This window comes from Delphinapterus leucas, chromosome 1 (genome assembly GCF_059928025.1).
Source record: "Delphinapterus leucas isolate spDelLeu-1000000601 "Yukka" chromosome 1, BTC_Dleu_Yukka2, whole genome shotgun sequence".
Taxonomy (NCBI): Eukaryota; Metazoa; Chordata; class Mammalia; order Artiodactyla; family Monodontidae; genus Delphinapterus; species Delphinapterus leucas.
Window position 1 is genome coordinate 117154482 of NC_143129.1, and position 20397 is coordinate 117174878.

Here is a 20397-nt window from a genome sequence, read left to right on the forward strand (position 1 = left end):
ACTGAAATAATAATAATCAAACCTCTATTCGATAATCCTCCCTGCACAGTGAGCTGTACTTAATGCAGATGCAAGCTACCAGACCATGCGCTGTGAGTTCCTTGCATTGCCTTTGACATCTGTGAGCTGCAGAAGACTATGATACTTCAGAGGTCAAGTTTTCGTACCTTGTAGATAGAAAGTCCTGCTCTAAGGTTTTAAACAACATAACACTTGTTTCCTGAGGTTATTTCTCTAAACTTATGGGTAAGTCTTCCAAGGGAAAGGAAAACTCTGAAGTCCCTGAGTCTTGCCTTCCAAAGATGACCCAGTGAGCACAAGAGGGGCTTGGCTTACGGAATACCATTTTCAAGTCTTTGTCAAAGAAACCTTTGCTTACATCTTTCATGTCTTCGTTCACATGATAGAACATCCACTTTATTCAGTCCCGTATTTAAAATACAAAAGCATACAAAACGTTCTTTCACTTTGTTGGTTGAGTGTGGCATTTTGGTAAGCTAAATTTCCCAAAGGTTAGTCAGGTCTATTTGACTAATGCAGAGAACTGGTTAAAGTATGACTGGAGTGACTCTCTGAAAAGACTCTTGATTTGGAGGAGAGGAAATGGTAATTGTGAAGTTTCTATTCTGACAATAAAATGCTATATGTTGCTTGAATTATAAGTGAATTAAAGAGAAAGGAAAAGATGCCTGTTTATTCCAAGATTCTACACTCAGTTTAGTTGTATTTTCATTTATACAATGTTTAGTAGGTAATGGCTTCCCCTGGTTCTTTATTCAGTGTTTATATTCATCGTAATTAGGAAAAATTCTGGTTTTTGTTAATTTGTTAATTATGGATCAATTGTCATTAACCAGTGGGAAAGACCTTTTTGGCATGTTTTTTGACATTTCTGGTGGTGTGCTGGTAAATACACACACATACAGAAAAACAAAACGCTGATTTACAGTGTTTGCCAATTTCTGTAGTGTTAATACTCCCACATGACAGATTTCTAATATCAAAATTATGTCAGTGAACGTGGAGTTGGGACATTATTTTCAGAGTCAGCTTTTGCAAGTTGGTAAGAGTTGGCTCCAGCAAACCACTGGCTCTGATTTTAAAATTGGTAATCACACAAGTTTTTTTTTTATTAATCATTTGGACTTCTGCTACTACTTATGTTTATACAGTAAGTTTTCTTTTCAAATGGTTCATAATTTGTTTCTGCAAATATGTAAATGGATAGAGCACTTAGGAAACTGCAAAGACTTTCACTTTTCAGTAAATCAGGTTCTCAAAGCTGAATTTTTTAAGTAGTTAGTACCCTCCTGTTCATTTTCTTTGGTACTTTGTTTATTACAAAATGAAATTTCCTGGCAGGCCATAAATGAAAACGTTTAAGTGTGTGCTCCAACTGGCTTTTAATTCATGTCAATTTAGAAACTCGGAATTATTTAAAGCAGTTCTAGCTGTTCTAAGGTTAGCAATTAGCACTTCAATTTGTGCAAATGGCACTGAAAATGCTGTTTTGAAACATACTGTTTCTCTTAACAAGAAAACCTTTAAACAAAGTTTTAAAAATCGGTAGCAATCAATTTGAACAGTACTACTTTTTCACCAAGAGAGAGCAACATAAGCACGCTTTACAAAAATACATTAAGTGGCCATTTTACACTGTAAGTGGTAGAATCGTGTCCGAGCTTTACTTAGGAATCTATTACTTTACCTGCCTCTGAACATGATGGATGAGGTGCAGTGATTAGTTAGGGTTATGGCAGTTGACGATCTCTATAAAGATCATATTTTTGCCTTCAAATATTTTTCTATGCACAATATATTTCTTCATTACGATTTCATTTATCGTCCATGTTTAAGTTTCTGAATATTGACACTGTCCTGTCAGAAATGTTTTTCAACAAGATATATTTTCTCCATCTGATATAATGAAGTTAAGTAAAACTGCAGGAGTTTTAAATGTGTGAGTGGTGGATTTTTAATTTTTATATTGTTTGAAAATAATTAAGGTGTATAATATCCAACTTTAAGAGAACTGGTATGTCTGGAACTTTTCTTTAGGGAGATTTTAGTTCTGTTAAATGGAATGGCAACTCTGAATACAAACAACTGACACTTGACCATAAAGTGGAAGTGTGAAGATGTCACCAATAAATTTTGAGCTTTCAAAGAATTAATTGTGATTAACTTTAATTGGACATTTTGCTGGATTTTGTGTCTCAAAATCTTGCCTTAATTACTTTAGGGACAAAATTTCCTCTTAAGGTTTTCATACTTTAGTAAGACAGTGTCTTTAGGTTGCAGTAACTAAATATTAAACTTATATTGCTTCCATATAACAGCAGGACTACCTGCAAAACATATCAGTTAAAACTCGATAAGGCCAAATCTTAAAAATGTCAGTGACAAATGATTTATTATACTTTTAAATTCAAGTTTTATGGATCTTTAGATACTTGTCAACCTCTGGGAGTGCATTTACCAGGTGAGGGCAGAAAAAGAAAAAAAAAGGTCATGGCTGCAAATAAATTCATCAGATCTATGCTTTTAGGAAAGTTACTTTCATGTTACTTTAATTCAGGAAAATTCAGAAAAAATACACCTAAAGCATTTATTTTTAAAAGATTTACTTTTAGAATTCTTTATAGGAAGAAGCTTGTGGCTTTAAAAAATTCTGTGTAAATACTTGCCTGGTTTCTGTAGCTTGCTGCTGGGAATGTTGACAGGCGTGTGCTAGGAATGTTAATGCCACAAGGAGGCGTTGCCCTGTACCCTTGAGGTCTGGTCCTGCTCTTGTCCTTTCATATTGTACTTAGTTTTGAAAAAACAGTAATTATATTTAACATCCTGGGCCTAACTCTATACTAGACATAGTTACCTCAGAATATAACAAATTTTATGTATTCAGTGAGCCACCTACTTTGCAAAAAAATCTTCAGATCATGTATATGTGCGCACACACACACACACTCGTATAACTCGTATAACACACACTTATAACTGCAAGATCCCAATTTTAAAGTTGTAACTTAGGAATTATTTTGCACATTTAATAATATTTTACTTCTGGTTTCTTTATATAGAAAATTCCCCTAAAGCATTTAAAATACAAATTAAATGAGTAAAATTTTGACCTGTAGACTTTAAAGGGCCATCAATCAATCAAAAAGCTATTGATATTTATAGAACACACACTATGTTCCAGGCAGTCTGATGAGTAGTAGAGATCCAGAGGTAAAATATCTCTGCCAGTGGAAGGACATCCCACCAAAGCTCAAAGTCCTTGAAAAGTACAAGATGGCAAGTTTAGGGAACACAGAAAGGCTGTGACAAGAGGGAGGGGTGGCCTGTGGTAGGTCAGGGAGGGCGGCACAGATGAGGATGGAGACGAAGGAGCTACTCACACGGGCTTGCTAGGTCATGGTGTGGAGGCTGGATTTTTTAAGCTCTGTGGAAAGCCGCTGCATGCTCTTAAGCAGAAAAGTGAGGCGTTGCTATACCTTTGAAGAAAGACCTTTCTTACTCCTATGCAGAAGACAGATTGTAGGGTGGAAGGAGTGAATATAACGACATTTGGGAGGCTACTAATGTTAGTAGATTTGATGAGGGTGAAAGAGACCATGAAGATGAAGAAAGGAGAAATTAAAATATTGGGGAGGTAGAGGATAAGACTTGCTGGTATTGGGGGCCAGTAAAGGGAAAGAATCAAGGATGTGTTTAGATTTTTTGACGTGAACACCTGAGTGTATGGTTTATTGACATTTATTGACATGAGGAGGAAAGGTTTGTGAGGGGCTGGGGAATATAGAATTCACTTTTGATGTGTTAAATTTGATATCCAAGTGGAATTATTAGGAAGATACTTGTATATAAAAATAGCTACTATTCTCATATCCATTTTCAAATGAGAGTACTGAGGCACAGAGAGGTTAAGCAACTAACCCAAGATCATCCAGTTTAGTTTAGTCAGTGGAGCTAGGATGACCATCCAGGAAGTCTGGCTCCAGAGGCTACTCTTTAAGCCATTTCTCTGTCATTTTGGCATTCAGGGTTGGAGATTTTTAAAATCATGGTGTTGGAAGGAGCTCCCTCTGGAAGAGAAGGTAGATAGGGGGTAGAAAGACTCCCAGCCATGCCTGTACACTCCCGCATTAGAGGTGTTGAAGGAGAAGCTAGCAAGGGAGACAGAAAAAGAGCCACAACTGAGGTCGAAGGAAAACCAGGGGTAGGAAGGGTCATAGGAGCCAAGAGGAGAAATTGTTTCAAGCAGATGAAAGCTGCATGGACATTGAGTGAGATGAGAAAAGAGGTGAATTGGTCAACATGGGACAGTTTGTGACCTTCACAAGAGCTGTTTCAATAGAGCGGTAGAGAAGGAAGCCAGTTTAAATTAGGTTGACCATATTATGGGAAGCACAATACCGACAAGGAATTAGGAATTAAGAAGGTATCTCATGTTGCTACATATGTGACATATGTGTAATATGGACAGTGAATCGCATTCTGTTTGGGTCAATAATGTGGAGAGCGTGGGCTCTGGAGTCAGACCTGAGTATTAATTCTAAATCTGATACTAGTTCTGTCATCTTAAGACTTTTACAAGAGCTTTTAAGCCTCTTTTATCTTAAGCTTCTCTGAGGCTCTTTGTTTATCTGTAACATTTGTTTCATGCAATTCTTGGAAGAGACTCTGCTGGTTACCTCCTTGCTTTTCCTTTTGTAAAATGCTATTCCCTTTACTTGAAATCGGTTGAAATCTCCACCTGCCCCTAACGTGTCTTTTCATTTTTTATCTCTAAACACCGATCAGATTGTGCAGCATAGAGTACATATCCCAAACATTTTGACCGAGTTGAGTTACTTTAGTCCCACGGTGTGAGTGGAGCATGAAGCCAGTAAGGACTGCTGTGGGGGTAAGGAGAGGGCAGGGAACACTGGAGCTACACAGATGCTTTAGGCAGCAGTGCAGTGGTGCAATCCGTTTTCAGTTTAAATGCCAAATGCAGACATGTGACCAAAGAGATTTAAAACTTCTCCCATCACACAACATAGAGAGAAGGCAGCTGTCAGAACAAAGAATCCAAGGTCCCTACAGAGAGAACTCAGACATGTTTGTTGTGCAGTGTTAGAGAGACAGGGAGCTGTGCAGTGGTAGAGAGACAGAGAGCTGCAGCAGTCTACAGCCGTGGCCAGGAGTTCATAAAGCGGACTGGCAGAGGCAAAGTTTTCAGGAGAAAACAGTTGATAATATATTCACTCAGCACTTTGAGCAAGATTAAGGGTAAGTCTTAATAGTAAAAGAGTCCCCAAATAAGAATAAATAAGGTGAATAATCTGACTTTAGAATGTTGGAGTTTCACAAAATATTGTTTACTTAATATACATGTAAACTTGATCTTGCTTTGCACGGGGGAGTTGATTATATAAGGGCATGAAATAAAGTAAAATGATGATTGAGCCAGGTTTGTTCATATGTTATTTTCTAGGTGTGATGGAATTTTTTTTCTTGCTCATAATCTGTTCATTTTCTGATTTCTTTTAAGGGCATTTCTTATTGCTCTCAAATTAAATAGCTTTATTTTGGCCCACATACTAAGAACATAAAAGAAATGAGGTCAAGTCTAATGAAAATCATAGAGTGAGACACTTGCTATCAGACAATGAGTAGAAATGAGAAATGAATGTAATCACCTTCTATTATTTACGGGTTTTTATTATTATCATTATATTTCATGAGGAACTGTTTTGGGATATAATTGAAGCATCTAAATATGAAAAGAACCTCAAGGTTGTCAGCTCAGAAGGTAAAGAACTTGTTTTTCTGTTGAGTTCTACTGACATATATAGGGAGAAATATAGCCTACCTAAGCAGTAAAGAGACATTTTAAGTGTAAAAATTAAGATTTGAGATCAGGGAACACAAGAATCTAACAAATATAAAATAAAGTATACTGTCACTTAACTCACTAAGGAAGGGAGAAGAAATATAAGGAAGTTTAAGGTGGAAGGAGGGAGAGGACCAGAAAAAGAAATAGACTTCTGACATTCATGTGGACAGCTACCAAGAGAGGGAAGGAGAATCAGATTTCCCCTCAAACACAGCAACACAAGTATGAAAACAAAGTTTAACAGGCACACCCCATTTATCTGGATAAATTGAATAGAAAAAAAGAACACCATATAAATACACTAAATAAAAGAGATTATGAACTCCCTAAAGGCAAGGCTTGTTTCTCATTTATCTTTGTGTCTTCAGCTCCTAGTACACCAAAGTAGGTTCTTAGTAAATGTTTGTTAAAATGTTGAAAAAACAGAAAACAATTTCTTGTTGAGTAATAGCTCATCCTGTAGCCTACAAAGGTACTTTGCAACTACAGGCATGAACAGAATATATAACCTGTAGTCACTCATCCAAGGACTGTAAGAGATTCGCTGAATATTGAAGGTTTTCCATTATGCTTTAGCCTACTGATATGGAAAGCAATGGAAGGAAGGAGTCATGACTTGTAATTGTTGAGGTCAACACTGATATGTTCTGAAATGGTCAATACAAATACATTTCAAAAGACACCGAAAAAATTTCTAAGAAGTTGAAATAAATATTTGCTTGTGAATATCTAGAGAAGTGTGGAATGCACCACGAACATTTTTTACGACCCGATAAATTTTAGGTATTTAATTTTGAAAACTGAGTATTATTGAATTCAGTATAGAGTGTCTTTAAATGCCTGTGTTGATTTGACTTTAGAATTCCTCATAGCCATACCACCTCTGCATATGTTCCTTCCTCTCTGTTTTCTTTTAATAAGAAACTTATTTGACATAACTTAGAGTTTTTAGAAAAGAATAAAATATTCTTGTTATATTGCTCTTAATATATGAGACTATGGGAGAAAGTGGTTTGAAGCCCTGCTATCCAGGAAAGCCCATTTTCCCCACATATCCTAGTTGAGAAAGTAGTTAGAATAGCTGGTGTGATAACTTGTAGTAAGATGGAAACTTACTTTGCTGTATTCTGCTTTTTTTCAGATTGTCAGGCTTTATTGTTGTTGTTATGCTTTTCTCCTAGGTAAACCTTGGTATGTTTGAAACAATGATAACTGTGGTGTTTTGGCATGGGGGCTGCTAGGGGCATTGGGTGGGAGTAATCACTCAACATAACCCGTGTACAGAAGCTGGGGGCTGGTGGCCTCTCCTTCTACTGTGATATCGCCACCCTAAGACTCCAGCGCACTCTGTTGGAGACTTTCAAGTGTCCTGAGCTTCCAGAGAGTCAGTAGGAGGAAGTAGATTGTCCATAAAGGATGATTCAGATAGGGCTGAAACAGATAGGCATGATCACCAGGTGATAAGTAGACTGCAGTGAATAGTAAATTCCTGGATGGTAATAAAAAGAAAAGCAGATGGAATTTCTTAGCATCAATGACGTGTACTGGTCCATTGGATGCTCTTAGAATGGACATGGGACAATGAGAGGGTTTTCTATGCCTCTCTGATGCTCGTAACATGTACCTTTTGCTCTGGCAAAGGCTGGGCAGTTTCGGGTGCATTTTGTTTTTCCTTCAGGCTCAGGCCCCCGTCTTGGGCCTCAGGGACCTCTTCCCCTAGTCACATCCTCTTTCATTATTGTCTTTCCTCTTCCAGCCCCGTGAATCTTTATCTCCTCTGGAGTGCAGTAACCTGGCTCTCTTTTGGTCTTTCCAATTAGTGTTTATGGCATAAAGTTTATGTCCCAAGTTCTTTCAGTGCTTTGCCTTTTTATTTCTTACCCAATTCCCCAAACCATGCTTTCGAATTAAAAAAAAATCTTTCTTGCAAAATAACCTGGTTCTTGCAAGGAAAAACTTCAGTGTTCACGCTTTGCTCTCTGCTATCAGTTTCGCAAATCTACTTTAAAATTTAAAAACTGAGCACTCTCTCACTTCGTCCCAGCTTACCCTTCCCCCTCCCTGTGTCCTCAAGTCCATTCTCTACGTCTGCGTCTTTATTCCTATCCTGCCCCTAGGTTCTTCATAACCCCCTTTTTTTTTTTAAAAGATTCCATATATATGTGTTAGCATACAGTATTTGTTTTCCTCTTTCTGACTTACTTGACTCTGTATGACAGACTCTAGATAGATAGTGGGAAGCAGCCGCATAGCACAGGGAGATCAGCTTAGTGCTTTGTGACCACCTAGAGGGGTGGGATAAGGAGGGTGGGAGGGAGACACAAGAGGGAAGAGATATGGGGATATATGTATACATATAGAAGATTCACTTTGTTATAAAGCAGAAAGGAACACACCATTGTAAAGCAATTATACTCCAATAAAGATGTTAAAAAATTAAAAACTAAAAACTGAGCACTGACCGTTTCTCTTCTCTCTCTCTTTTCATTCCTGTTATAACAAGGCTGATCTCCCAGAGACAAAGAAGGCTATTCATTATTGAGTGATGGGTTCATCAAGATTTTGTGGGGCTTATGGAGCCACCTGTGCAGGGAGAAGTGGCAGCATTAAGGCAGGTCTCTGCTCCCATCAGCTGGTGTCACACAAATATGTATTTTCCATAGAACAAGCTCTCAATGTAACTGGGCTCCAACTGCTTTGATGAGACCCTGGTGTGTGTGTGTGTGTGTGTGTGTGTGTGTGTGTGTGTGTGTGTGTGTGTGTGTCATAAGAAGTTAGGTGGGGCATGCCCACATCTACTAAATAGGGGGCTATGATGTACCCACAAATGGCCCCCGCAGAAAAGCTAACATGTGAATACACAGATGGCATGTAAAGTATCAGGAACAGCCAGTATAGAACTATAAGCATCATTGCCTAAGTAACAATATTTTGTCCCTTTCTCTGGACACTCCTTCTCCCTGTCCTGCCTCTAGAAAAGCCAGAGTAGCTGGTGGAGGAGAGAGAGGGAGAGAGGAACAGACAATGCCCAGCTTTTCTGCTACAGGATCCTGGACTCAGGTTGGGCCTGAACCGTGCTGGGGGGGAGAAGAGAAGCTTTGAATGAGATGTGAGATTAAAGTTTCAATTTTTTTTTCTTTTTTTTGGGGGTGAAGTAGAAAAGCATAGCTTTATTGCTTTGCCAGGCAATGGGGGCCATAGTGGGCTCATGCCCTCAAAACTGTGTGTCCCAACCTGGAGGGGGTAGCAAGGAGTTTCATAGTAATCGTACAAAGAGGAGGGCATGATCAGCTGGTGGACATTCTTCTGATTGGCTGGTGGGGAGGTAAGCAGGAGTCAGCATCATCAGCCTTCTGGTTCCAGCTGATCTGGGGTCTATGTGCCTGTGGGTAGCACACAGTTAACCTCTCCCACCTGGTGGGGGTTTCAGTATCTGGTTTTAGGACTTAATGAAGCTCAGGTTCTTGAGGTCTCATCGCAGAAAGAATTCAGTGAGAGACAAAGTGATAGGTAAGAAGTGGATTTATTTAGAGAGAAACACACTCCACAGACAGAGTGTGGGCCATCTCAGAAGGTGAGAAAGGCCTCAAGTTTCAAATTTAAGAGAACCTTTTACCATCTGGATGTGTGTCATAATTACTGAAATGGGACTAATTTTTGTTGTTGTTGTTATTGAAAATGACTAGAAAGTAATGAAGCTGCCTAAAATGTCATTCAGGTATGGGAGAAGGGAATCTGACATGTTGAAAGGCAGTGGTAGGAGGAAGATACAGCTGCTTCCTGTTTGTACTCAGTATGTTCAGTCCTTTCAATAGACTGGTTACACATCTATTGATTCTCATGTAGTCATACAATGACTAATAGCAACCCACACTGAATCCCAAGCATGAAAGCCAGAAGACAGAGGATCCCAAGCAGAACATGGAGGGGCTCAGATTCCCCAGCTCACAGAGAGGTATGCATGGGCTGACATGCATGTCTATTGTGTCTATGCCTGGAACCCTGAACTCTCTTTCTCCTTGTCTTCTTCAAGCCCCAGCCTGAAATTGTTAACATTTATCTTTTACTTTCTTACTCATCCTAGCCCGTGTTTTCTGATTTCTTTTGCAAGATCATCCTCACCATCACCTAGGCTTGACCTCGTATTTGACACCCTTCATAGCTTTATCATTCACGTTTAACAGGCAACAAGCCTATGCAACAGCCTCCAAAACACCCCTAGTTTAAGACTTTATTACTTCTGAGTTGAACCATTTATTGATATATTCACAAATGTAGAAAGGCCTATGATAAAGCCTACCCAGCTAGATAAGAAATGCTACTAGTTCTCTGGGCCCTTGTGGTTCAGAGAAGACTCATCAGTAAATCACTGCAATGCGATGGGATGAGTGTGATAGTGGAGACACAGTCAAGCTGCTATGCAGTCTGGGGAAGAGCTAACTGCTTAGCGGAATGGAGAAGACTCGTCAGGGGAGGGGCATTGGAACTGTTCTTTAAGGATGAAATACAGAGAAGTGAAAAGCAAGGGGGGGAATCAGCCAGCCGGAAGCCATTAAGTAGAGGGAGACTGTTAACAAAAGACAATGAGAATTGCCAGTAGTTCCTTACAGCTGGTGCTAGAGAGTGCTGTGGGAAGTGACAGAGATAGGGCTAAAGAGAAACAGTTTAATATCTTAGACTCTTCCTTTAGAATAGATTCCCTGGAACAAAATGATAAATGTCATTAGTATTTCTGCTGGGAGAGAAGGGGAGCACAGGACATTGCAACAGAGGCTGAATGGGCTTTAGGAAATGTTGGGAGGGTGTACGTGTGTGTGTGTGTGTGTATGTGTGTGTGCACATTTGTGTTGGAAGCAGATAAAAGGTAGATTATGGGTCTGCTTTTGTCTAACCAAGTACATACCATGTCCTTTGTTTAATAGGCGATATGGAGCCATCAGCGGTGTTGAAGTAGGGTGGTGAGGAATATACATACAATTTAGGAATATGATTCTAGCAGTAATGAGAAAGTGAGGCAGGAGGCTATTACAGTCATCCAGGTGAGAAATAATGAGGACCTGAGGTGGGCAGTGGGGGTGGGTATGAAAGGAAGAGACATATTGAATGAGAGGAAATTGAAAGTAGCTGGTGGCTCCCAACTTGGTTGAGTATCGGATCACCTGTGGATTATTATAGCTATAGATTCAAAGGCTGTACCCCAGGCCACCTCAGTCGGAATTTCTTAAAACTGAGGATTAACCAAATTTGCAAATAGCAGCACTGATTGGTCTGCCTTTGACTTCTCTCCTACTTCCTTTTACTAGTAGTTACGATCCAGTCTAACCACCTAGTAAATCTGAATGTCTACCAGCTACTGTTAGTGCTCCCCATAAGTCCCTTCTCTGCCCCTGTGCCTTTACATGTGCCACTACCTTCTTTTTGAAATGTCCAGTATCCTACTTCCCTGCGTGGCCAATTCCTAGACATCCTTGGAGGACCACCTCAATTAAAATCTGTCATGTAAAGCTTTCTCACGTCCCTCTTCCTTCCTCACATGTCCAAACCCAGGCTCCTCCAGTGAATGAGACTGAGATGATAATCCTGCCTCAAGCTCCAGAATAATTTACCTATAATTCGTGGATGGACCATCACCTTTTACCATGCAATAAGGTTATATATGAATATATCTTATCTCTTCTATCAGGCTGTGAACTCCTTAGGAAAGGGATCGTGTCTGGCATAAGATAGGTGCTCAGTAGATAATAAGTAAGTGAATATTGGTAATCATGTTTACCAACTCATGATTAAAAGAATAGTATGATATTTTCCTCTTTTCAATGTGGGGGAGACACAACAACTTGAAAAGATACAAAACATAGTTTTAATTAAGTCTTCCAGTTTGATCGGAATCTTCATAAAATTTTGCACACTTGAGGATTCCATTTTCTGACATTAAGATCTAAATATATAAATGCTACTCATTCCTTTATTTTAAATAGGGATTAATTCTTCTTCAAAGGAAAACTGCAATCCTTCAATAGTAAAACTCACAAAAATGACTCCCATAATTCTGTTTCCAAAAGCAGAGGAGGAGAGACCTTCAAGATGGTGGAGGAGTAAGACATGGACATCACCTTCCTCCCCACAAATACATCAAAAATACATCTACACGTGGAACAACTCCTACCAAACACCTACTGAACGCTGGCAGAAGACCTCAGACTTCCCAAAAGGCAAGAAAATCCTCATGTACCTGGGTAGGGCAAAAGAAAAAAGAAAAAAACAGAGACAAAAGAATAAGGATGGGACCTGTACTTCTGGGAGGGAGCTGTGAAGGAGGAAAAGTTTCCACACACTAGGAAGCCCCTTCGTGGGCGGAGACTGTGGGTGGCAGAGGGGGAAAGCTTCGGAGCCGCGGAGGAGAGCACAGCAACAGGGGTGCGGAGGGCAAAGCAGAGAGATTCCCGCACAAAGGACCGGTGCCGGCCGGCACTCACCAGCCCGAGAGGCTTGTCTGCTCACCCGCCGGGGCGGGCGGGGCTGGGAGCTGAGGATCGGTCTTTGGAGGTCACATCCCAGGGAGAGGACTGGGGTTGGCTGTGTGAAGACAGACTGAAGGGTGCTAGTGTGCCACAGCTAGCCAGGAGGGAGTCCAGGAAAAAGTCTGGAGCTGCCTAAGAGGCAAGAGACCATTGTTTTGGGGTGCACGTGGAGAGGGGCTTCCTGCTCTGTGTGCCCACAGCTGGCTTAAGTGAGCTCCAGAGATGGGCACAAGCTGCAGCTATCATCTCAAACCCCAAATGCAGGTATGGACCACTAACACTGCCACTGCTGTCTCCAAGAATCCTGTGTGCAAGCACAGGTCACTACCCACACTCCCCATGGGAACCTGTGCAGCCTGCCACTGCCAGGGTCCTGTGATCCAGGGACAACTTCCCCAGGAGAACACACAGTGTGCCTCGGGCTGTTGCAATGTCACACTGGCCTCTGTAGTCACAGGCTCGCCCCGCATTCCAATTATGGCTACCATACCCCTCCCTCTCCCTGGCCTGAGTGAGCAAGAGAGCCCTAATCAGCCTCTGCTTTAACCCCCTCCTGTCTGGGCAGGGAACAGATGCCTGAGGGTGGCCTATGTGCAGAGGCGGGGCCAAAACCAAAGCTGAACCCCAGGAGCTGTGCGATCAAAGAAGAGAAAGGGAAATTTCTCCGTGCAGCCCCAAGAGCAGCGGATTAAATCTCCACAATCAACTTAATAAACCCTGCATCTGTGGAGAACCTGAATAGACAACAAAAATTCCCAAAATTGAGGTGGTGGACATTGGGAGCAAATGTAGACTTGGGGTTTGCTTTCTGCATCTGATTTGTTTTTGGTTTTATGTTTATCTTAGTTTAGCTTGTAGTGCTTGTTATCATTGGTGGATTTGTTTATTGGTTTGGTTGCTCTCTCCCTTTTATTTTTTTCCTTTTGATCTTTCTGTGCATGTGTGTGTGTGTGTATGTCTCTTTGTGTGATTTTGTCTGTTTAGTTTTGCTTTTACCATTTGTTTTGGGGTTCTATCTGTTCTTTTTTTTTTCTTCCTTAACTTCTGAGCCATGTGGCTGGCAGGGTCTTGGTGCTCTGGCTGGGTGTTGGGCCTGAGCTGAGGAGGTGGGAGAGCCGAGTCCAGGACATTGGACCACCAGAGACCTTCTGGCCCCACATAATATTAATTGTTGAGAGCTCTCGCAGAGATCTCCATCTCGGCCCTAAGACCCGGCTCCACCCAACAGCCAGCAAGCGCCAGTGCTTGATGCCCCATGCCAAACAACTAGCAAGACAGGAACACAACCCCACCAATTAGCAGAGAGGCTGCCTAAAGTCATACTAAGTTCACAGACACTTCGAAACACACCACCAGAAGCAGCCCTGCCCACCAGAAGCAGCCCTGCCCACCAGAAGGACAAGATCCAGCCCCACGCACCAGAACACAGGAACCAGTCCCCTCAACCAGGAAGCCTACACAACAATCACTGAACCAACCTCACCCACTGGGGGCAGACACCGAAAATAACAGGAACTATGAACCTGCAGCCTGCAAGAAGGAGACACCAAACACAGTATGTTAAAAAAAATAAGAAGACAGAGAAACATGCAGCAGATGAAGGAGCAAGGTAAAAACCCACCAGACCAAACAAATGAAGAGGAAATAAGCAGTCTACCTGAAAAAGAATTCAGAGTAATGATAGTAAAAATGATCCAAAATCTCGGAAATAGAATGGGGAAAATACAAGAAACGTTTAACAAGCACCTAGGAGAACTAAAGAGCAAACAAACAGAGATGAACAACACAATAAATGAAATTAAAAACACTTTAGAAGGAATCAATAGCAGAATAACTGAGGCAGAAGTAAGGATAAGTGACCTGGAAGATAGAATAGTGGAAATAAATGCCAGGGAGCAGAATAAAGAAAAAAGAATGAAAAGAACTGAGGACAGTCTCAGAGACCTCTGGGACAACATTAAACACACCAATATTCGAACTATAGGGGTCCCAGAAGAAGAAGAGAAAAAGAAAGGGACTGAGAAAATATTTGAAGAGATTATAGTCGAAAACTTCCCTAACATGAGAAAGGAAGTAGTCAATCAAGTCCAAGAAGCGCAGAGAGTCCCATACAGGATAAATCCAAGGAGTAACATGCCCAGACACATATTAATCAAACTACCAAAAACTAAATACAAAGAAAAAATATTAAAAGCAGCAAGGGAAAAACAACAGATAACATACAAGGGAATTCCCATAAGGTTAACAGCTGACCTTTCAGCAGAACCTCTGCAAGCAAGAATGGAGTGGCAGGACATATTTAAAGTGATGAAAGGGAAAGACCTACAACCAACATTACTATACCCAGCAAGGATCTCATTCAGATTCGATGGAGAAATTAAAACCTTTACAGACAAGCAAAAGTTAGAAGAATTCAGCACAACCAAACCAGGTTTACAACAAATGCTAAAGGAGCCTCTCTAGGCAAGAAACACAAGAGACCTACCAAAACAAACCCAAAACAATTAAGAAAATGGTAATATGAATATACATATTGATAATTACCTTACATGTAAATGGATTAAATGCTCCAACCGGAAGACACAGACTGGCTGAATGGATGCAAAAACAAGACCTGTATATATGCTGTCTACAAGAGACCCACTTCAGACCTAGGGACACATACAGACTGAAAGTGAGGGGATGGAAAAAGATATTCCCTGTAAATGGAAATCAAAAGAAAGCTGGGGTAGCAATACTCATATCAGACAAAATAGACTTTAAAATAAAGACTATTACAAGAGACAAAGAAGGACACTACATACTGATCAAGGGATCGATCCAAGAAGAAGATATAACAATTGTAAATATATATGTACCCAACATAGGAGCACCTCAATACATAAGGCAAATGCTAACAGCCATAAAAGGGGAAATCGACAGTAACACAATAACAGTAGTGGACTTCAACACCCCACTTTCACCAATGGACAGATCATCCAAAATGAAAATAAATAAGTAAACACGAGCTTTATATGACAAATCAGACCAAATGGACTTTATTGATATTTATAGGACATTCCATCCAAAAACAACAGAATGTGCTTTCTTCTCAAGTGCACATGAAACCTTCTCCAGGATTGATCATATCTTGGGTCACAAACCAAGCCTTGGTAAATTTAAGAATATTGAAATTATATCAAGTATCTTTTCTGACCACAATACTATGAGACTAGATATCAATTACAGGGAAAAAATGTAAAAAATATAAATACATGGAGGCTAAACAATATGCTACTAAATAACCAAGAGATCACTGAAGAAATCAAAGAGGAAATCAAAAAATACCTAGAAACAAATGATGATGAAAACACGATGACCCCAAACCTTTATGACACAGCAAACGCAGTTCTAAGAGGGAAGTTTATAGCAATACAATCCTTCATCAAGAAACAAGAAAAATCTCAAATAAACAACCTAATCTTATACCTAAAGCAATTAGAGAAAGAAGAACAAAAAAAAACCCTCCAAAGTTAGGAGAAGGAAATAAATCATAAAGATCAGATCAGAAATAAATGAAAAAGAAATGAAGGAAATGAGAGCAAAGATTAATAAAACTAAAAGCTGGTTCTTGGAGAAGATAAACAAAATTGATAAACCATTAGCCAGACTCATCAAGAGAAAAAGGGAGAAGATGCAAATCAACAGAAATAGAAATGAAAAAGGAGAAGTAACATCTGACACTGCAGAAGTACAAAGAATCATGAGAGATTACTACAAGCAACACTATGCCAATAAGATGGACAACCTGGAAGAAATGGACAAATTCTTAGAAAAGCACAACCTTCTGAGACTGAACCAAGAAGAAATAGAAAATACAAACAGACCAGTCACAAGCACTGAAATTGAAACTGTGATTAAAAAACTTCCAACAAACAAAAGCCCAGGACCAGATGGCTTAACAGGCTAATTCTGTCAAAAATTTAGAGAATAGCTAACACTTATATTTCTCAAACTTTTCCAAAATATAGCAGAGGGAGGAACACTCCCGAACTCATTCTACAAGGCCACCATCACGCTGATACCAAAATCAGGCAAAGATGTCACAAAAAAAGAAAACTACAGACCAATATCACTGACGAACATAGATGCAAAAATCCTCAACCAAATACTAGCAAACAGAATCCAACAGTGCATTAAAAGGATCATGCACCATGATCAAGTGAAGTTTATCCCAGGAATTCAAAGATTCTTCAATATACACAAATCAATCAAGGCAATACACCGTATTAACAAATTGAAGGATAAAAACCATACGATAATCTCAATAGATGCAGAAAAAGCTTTTTACAAAATTCAAAACCCATTTATGCGAAAAACTATCCAGAAAGTGGGCATAGAGGGAACCTACCTCAACATAATACAGGCTATATATGACAAACCCACAGCCAACATCATTTTCAATAGTGAAAAACTGAAACCATTTCTTCTAAGATCAGGGACAAGTCAAGAGGGCCACTCTCACCACCCTTGTTCAACATAGTTTTGGAAGTTTTAACAATGGCAATCAGAGAAGAAAAATAAATAAAAGGAATCCAAATTGGAAAAGAAGAAGTAAAACTCTCACTGTTTGCAGATGACATGATACTATACATAGAGAATCCTAAAGAAGCTACCAGAGAACTGCTAGAGCTAATCAACGAATTTGGTAAAGTAGCAGGATACAAAATTAATGCACAGAAACCTGTTGCATTCCTGTACAGTAGTGATAAAAAATCTGAAAGAGAATTTAAGGAAACATCCCCATTTACTATTGCAACAAAAAGAGTAAAATACCTAGGAATAAACCTATGTAAGGAGACAAAAGACCTGTATGTAGAAAACTGTAAGACACTGATGAAAAAATTAAAGATAATATAAACAGATGGAGAGATATACCATGTTCTTGGATTGGAAGAATCAACATTGTGAAAATGACTCTACTACCCAAAGCAATATACAGATTCAATGCAGTCCTTATCCAACTACCAATGGCATTTTTCACAAAGGTAGAACAAAAATTTTCACAATTTGTATGGAAATACAAAAGACCCTGAATAGCCAAAGCAATCTTGAGGAAGAAAAACAGAGCTGGAGGAGTCAATCTCCCTGACTTCAGACTATATTACAAAGCTACAATAATCAAGACAGTATGGTACTGACACAGAAACAGAAATATAGATCAACAGGATAGAAAGCCCAGGGGTAAACCCACACACCTATGGTCACCTTATCTTTGATAAAGGAGGCAAGAATATACAATGGAGAAAAGAGAGCCTGTTCAATAAGTGGTCCTGGGAAAACTGCACAGCTACATGTGAAAGAATGAAATTAGAATGCTTCCTAACACCCTGCACAAAAATAAACTCAAAATTGATTAAACACCTAAATGTAAGACTGTTTACTTTAAAACTCTTAGAGGAAAACATAGGAAGAAAACTCTTTGACCTAAGTCACAGCAAGATCCTTTTTGACCCACCTCCTAGAGTAATGGAAATAAAAACAAAAATAAACAAATGGGACCTAATGAAACAAAAGCTTTTGCACAGCAAAGGAAACTATAAGCAAGACAAAAAGACAACCCTCAGAATGGGAGAAAACATTTGCAAATGAAACAACTGACAAAGGATTAATCTCCAAAATATACAAGCAGCTCATGCAGCTCAATATCAAAAAAACAAACCCAATCCAAAAATGGGCAGAAGATCTAAATAGACATTTCTCCACAGAAGATATACAGATTGCCAACAAACACATGAAAGGTTGCTCAACATCACTGATCATTAGAGAAATGTAAATCAAAACCACAATTAGGTATCACCTCACACTGGTCACAATGGCCATCATCAAAATATCCACAAACAATAAATGCTGGGGAGGGTGTGGAGAAAAAGAACACTCTTGCACTGTTGGTAGGAATGTAAATTGATATAGCCCCTCTGGAGAATGGTATGAGGTTCCTTGAAAAACAAAAAATAGAACTATTATATGACATAGCAATCCCACTACTGGCCATATACCCAGAAAACCATAATTCAAAAAGAGACAAGTACCACAATGTTCATTGCAACACCATTTACAATAGTCAGGACATGGAAGCAACCTAAGTGTCCATCAACAGATGAATGGATAAGGAAGATGTGGAACATATATACAATGGAATATTACTCAGCCATAAAAAGAAATGAAATTAAATTATTTGTAGTGAGGTGGATGGACCTAGAATCTGTCATACAGAGTGAAGTAAGTCAGAAAGAGAAAAACAAATACCGTATGCTAACACATATATAGAATTTAAAAAAAATCGTTCTGGTGAGCCTAGGGGCATGACAGGAATAAAGATGCAGATGTAGAGAGTGGACTTGAGGACACGGGGGTGGGGGAAGGGGAAGCTGGGATGAAGTGAGAGAGTGGCATGGACATATATACACTACCAAATGTAAAATAGTTAGCTAGTGGGAAGCAGCTGCATAGCACAGAGGGATCAACTTGGTGCTTTGTGACTGCCTAGAGGGGTTGGATAGAGAGGGTGAGAAGGAGGTGCAAGAGGGAGGGGATATAGGGATATATGTATACACATAGATGATTCACTTTGTTATATAGCAGAAAGTAACAATATTGTAAAGCAATTATACTCTAATGAAGATGTAAAAAAGAAAAAGAAATAAAGGAGAAATAAAGAATGTCTCAGATAAAAAAGAAAAAAAATCAAAAGCAGAGGAAAATCTCAGGAAAACAAACGTAATCAGGTAACTGCACCCATGTTATTGTGACATGTTACATCTCTCCAGGGAGCCCATATTAGATAGCTTTGCTATTTCCCAGCGGGCATCTTTATTTTCTTCCCCTGTATCCTAAGTGGCTTGCTTAGGGTTTACTGGAATGTTAAATTATTTCTAGTAAATTATGAGCAATATGGATGAATGGACATGTAGTATTTCACTTTTGCCTCATTATGCCTTAGATTTGGGATCTCCAGTTTTGTAAATGATAGCTATGATATATCAGGCCATCTTTACACATGCTCATGCTTGAATGCATCTTGTTTCTCCTCCCATATGGAACAATGTCAATCATTGATGCACAGCTGTTGTTAAGATGCATCCTATGTCTACAGAAAATAACCCATAAGTATTTGCTATAAAATAATGCATAAGATTGCAGGAAAACACAGGAGAAATGGTCTTGACTGAAAAAAGGAAACAAACAAACAAGAAAATAAACCCTTTGGAATATTTTTAGGTAAAGGGACACAGGAAGTATTCCCTTTTCTTAAGGCTCTGAATTCACCTCATACCTCCTGCTACTCCCTGGGTGACTGAGATGTTTGCCATCATCTTCCTGAACCTCAGTTTCTTCATTTGTAAATAATTCTCAGAGTTGACAGTGTTTTTTGAGGAAAAACAGATAAAAATGCCTTGAAAGTGCTTTGTGAGACTACGGTACTCTGTAAACGCTTAATGATAATAATATACAGTAGGGTATCTTCCCTTGAAAACAGCAGGAGCGTTTCTTTACATAATGACCTGACAGATGGGTTATGGTATCCAATCCCCTTAAACCCCCAAAGCTCTTTGATAGTGGATGTTGTAAAAGGCCAGATTAAAGCGCATGCTGCTCTTTTATTGAGCCCTTTCTTTCAGTATCTATGCCATATTCAATTGCTTCCTTCTCTAAGTACGATGCATGTTAACCTACTACCTGCAGGAACAATTAGGAGCAGAAATAGAGATTGAAGGACAGTGCACTACAGTAGAAAAAATTAGTAAATGCTTGTTGTCCCCAATATTAAAATCCACTTTGGCCTTTATATGTGGCTTTTATCGAAGGTTCCTGCCTTCCTAATTCCTGACTATTAGTCTCAAGCTGTGGGTATTTGTCGATGTTGAACACAGGCTGTGTGTGTGTGTGTGTGTGTGTGTTTGTGTGTGTGTGTGACAGTCCTGTAGGTGGTGAGAATGGAGCTTTAGTGGT